Below are 4390 nucleotides of genomic sequence, written 5' to 3' on the forward strand. Positions count from 1 at the left end.
GCTTTTAGTAGGAAGGACAATTGCTCTTCACAAAGTGCTGCTTCATTCATCACCAAAAATCCATTCCAGTCCTCCCCAACTTAACTGATTCCATTCAAAGCAATCACCCTCCTAAGTAAGGGCCCTAAACCCAAGGACTGCATGGAAAATGAGTGAGAGCATCTTTTGCAGCACAGCCAATGCTTACGTTTTACATAAGCACATACATAGGAATTTAGATTTCTAAATTCAACAGGGTTTTTATTTGGTTTTAGGAACAGGTTAAATGAGCACTTGTATGAGATGGTTTGGATAAAGATGGTCCTACCTTGACCAGGGGACTGGACTAAAGGAACCCCTAAGATCCCTTTCAACCCTGCCTTTTTAGAGTTCTGTGACAAACAGCACGTGTACATTTGCTACTGGACATGTCACAGCATCTCTGGGGCAGGCAAGTCATCAATACAGGGTTTATATTGGAATCATCCCAGCTTCTTTCAAGGCTGACAGGGTTGGGTGTATCAGGCCTACCACTACTGATAGCCCCTCTACTATGGCAGAACCTGTGGAAGTAAAATGCCCGTCTGCAAATACCTACCAGTACTTATATTTAGTGTCCATTTCCAGAAATTGGAAGGGCAGAAGTTAGGGCCAGAGCAAAAAGCTTGGTTACCAAACTGTTGATGGTTTAGTCTCTTTCTCTTACCAAAAACTATCAAACCAGTCACACACTAGGTATGTGTTACAGCTTGGTGACACAGCTCCAATGGTGCTAGGGCTCATCTACACAGCGGCACAGAACCAGCTCATAAATCATGTAGAGATGAATGCATTGCAGGTGAGCCCCCACAGAGGACTCTTTGCTTAGTAACAGAGAGGCCCAAAGTTTAGATGAATGGGATGGTCAAGTTGAGATAATAGTGCTGTATAGAAGCAGGGCCTGCATGCACTTTTCAATAACTTCACGCGCTGTCTTGGGTAAAATCCCAAAGTCCAGGTTGAGACCAGAGCTTTATGTTCAGTGTGACACACAGAAGATATTTTTAGCCATCATCCTCAGAATTTACCCCCCACCCCAACCTCTCCCTGGCCATTCTGTGAGTCTCTCCTCGTGAAGACAGTCGTAAAATCATCACTATAGGTCAGTCATCTTCTTCAGCTCCACAGCCCGTCCACAACTGCTGTGAACTGTTCTGAGGACAACACACAATCCCTACTGCTAGTCAAAGGATGTGACTTGATATGTTCAGTTTTTAATAGCTATAGAAACACAGATTCCATGTCTTCTGTGTTGCATCAGCTCTCAGTCTGGACCTATAGCGCTCCCTTCCTATTTCACACATGTATAGGCACGCCCATACTTATACATAACTCTTTCAGGGGCATTGCTTTCAATTCATACATGGCCTAATGTGCAACCACCTTCCAATACCAATCCCACTGTATCTCCCAGGGAGAAACAACAGGCAAAGCATGTCTGTCACAGTTCACAAGGGAGTCAGGCCTACTGGGTGGTGCCACAAGTAAGGACTGCTGGGGTTGCACAGGTGAGCCACGGGTTGGGAGTAACCAAGGTCAACCTGAGCTCCAAACAGAGTTGAGGGGACCAAAGCTCAGAGTCCAAAACTGAACCAAAGGACAAACTGGAGATCAGAGGTCAGGAAGCAGGCTGAGGTCAAACCAAAGTCCAAAACACCAAGCCAAAGGGTTAACCAAGAATCAGACACCAGGGAGCAAGCCAAGATCAAACTGAATTCCAAACATGGAGCTAGAGGGTTAACCAGGAATCAAGGGGTCAGAGGAAGAGTTACCAGCACTGGAGACACACAAGTATTGGAAACCAGTAAGCTGTGCACCAAGGGCCAGGTGATGGGGGGAGGAGGGGGGCGGTGGGCATCCTTAAGAGTTGACCCAGAACCAATCAGAGGGAAGGGGCTAGGGCTAGTTAGGCTCAGTTACTCCAGCTTCAGAGCAGAAGCCTCAGTTAGTCTTTCCCCTGCATATTAAGGCTCAGATGGCCATATTTAGTATACAGGGTTCAGATGACCCACTAAGCTGCAGGACACAAGTCCTTAGCCTAACCCTGACATTGTCTTGCTATAACATATAGAATTACATCCAGTTGCTCAAAAAAAAGGAAGAGGAGGAAGTTAAAAAAAAAAAATGCAGTGTCCAAAATGGGTTCCTTATTTTAGGAATGTCTGAATCATCTTCTGCTTTAGCACCTGGATACTGTTTATCAAAGCCAGACAAATACTTAGAGCATAGTGTTATACACATGAATAACTGCATGAACACTATGGCCACTGCCAAATTGAGGCCCTTCCCTCACCATAATGACTGTTGATCACCATCTGAGTACCTTCTTCAAATAATCCTATCACTATGTTTTGAAGGCTGAAAAATCCAGGCTTTGCCATACCTTTCAGAAGTGAATTCCAGAGCAAGAGGTCTGAAGTGAGAACACCCAGGGCCAGATTTTGAAGATATCTAAAGACAGAAATAGATATATTGATAAAAATGGGAGTTAGGTAACTTGGTGACTTTGAAAATCCCAGTCTGCACCTGTCTGCATTTGTAAACACTTAAATACTTTAAAAACTGCTCCCAGCTTACTAACCTTGAAAAATTCACTTCTGGAAGGTAGCAGTTGTAGTTCGCTTCCAGTGGTCTGAGCTGTAATGCTAGGATATAGGAGGAGAAGTGGTCTTGATAGTAATTAGGCTCCAGACCATTCTTGGCTCTCAAGATCATAACCAACATTTTAAATAACACTGGGCATATCTACATGTCGCCCTACAGTGACACACTACGTCACCATACAATATGTTATGGTGGCATAGCGATCATGTGTGTCTACATGTAGTCTCCAGCTATATCACCATAGTGGCACACTCCCTGGGTATAGTGCACCGTTACGGCAATGTAGCAGTGAAATTCAACTGTGCGCCACACGGATGGTGCAGTAACTAACCGTATTGCGACATGCTTTACTACTTCCAAAAGGAAGCACTAAAGCATGGCACTGTAGTAATGTCACTAAACTGCAATGTGTAGATGCACCTACTCAAAAGTATACAAATTACTTTTTCCGAGCACTGGCATTGCTGGGGTCCACTCCATTATGGACCAGGCAGTTGCTTTTTTTATTTAGCATTCAGATGGTCTTCACACAGTCTTCCATTTTGTGGCAAGGACTGTGTAACAAAGCAGGGCACCCCCACTTTTGGGAGCCCAAGGGTGGCCACAGGGCCTATGCTCATGTTCTTAACCTATCGGGTATGTCTGACAGACACTTGGCTGGTTGGCTGAGATGGGTTAGTCAGGGATGATTCTGCCCTGAGGAGGGGTCTTGACTAGATGACCGTATGAGGGCCCTTCCAGCCCTGACTTTCTATGATCCTTTGATCCTATCTGCTTGAAAGGGGGTGGTCTGAGCCCATTGCATACCTCTCCTCTTGACACAGGATCCTCTGCTAAGGGGACATTTGCAGCAGTGCCTTAGCAGGGTGAGTTTTATTGCTTGTCAAACATTACACTTATTACAATCTAAATCAAGCTGTCCTAAGTGTTAGTATGAGTTAGAAATGTTGCTGAGCAGTAATGCTTACCATGACTCAAATAAAACATGGCCTAAGCAATGGAGCCTTTGAAGACTCCTCCGGTGCACTGCAGTGTGTGGGGTGGGGTGGGAACAACAACTGCACAGTCTCCTAGTCCTCTGTGGAATAGCTGGATGGGACATTAGTTCAACATGTGTTAAGTAAAACAATTTGAAGATATCCATCACCAGAAAAGTCCTAACTTTGCTATGCTATGATGCTTACAAAGTCCTAACTTTGCTTACAATGTGTATTATTGCTTGAATGCTCAGACACTAGCATTTTAGGTACAGTTAAACATCCTAACTTGGGGTGGGCAAAGTGCAGCCTGGGGGCCAGATGTGGCCCGCCAGGCCATTCTATCTGGCCCATGAGCCCCTAAAAAATTTAGAAAATTATTATTTATCTGCCCCAGCTGCCTGTCATGCGGCCCTCAATGGCTTGTCAAAACTCAGTAAGTGGCCCTCTGCCCAAAATAATTGCCCGCCGCTGTCTAAGTGCAATGTGTGACAAGGCTCTTACAGTTAAACATGCCACTGAGATGCACAAAGAAGTTCACACCTTTGCAAGTATTGCTTCAGGCTCTCTGAGGGCTTAGGTAGACATCTCTGGCTCAGTTGCACTGGTTCCTGTTTTCAAGCTTCACTTTACAACCATGATGGCTAGAAAGTTTATATTATTTGAGTAAAATTTAAGTTGAGCTTCTTGACTTCATTACATAATGCCAGGAGTTGAGACTGTAGGTACAGGTCTTTAGTACTTACCTCTCAATCCAGCCTTAAGAGGGAGGAAAGAGTTGTAGCTTCTTA

This window comes from Crocodylus siamensis, chromosome 4, assembly GCF_052110815.1.
Source record: "Crocodylus siamensis isolate JL-2025a chromosome 4, ASM5211081v1, whole genome shotgun sequence".
NCBI lineage: Eukaryota > Metazoa > Chordata > Crocodylia > Crocodylidae > Crocodylus > Crocodylus siamensis.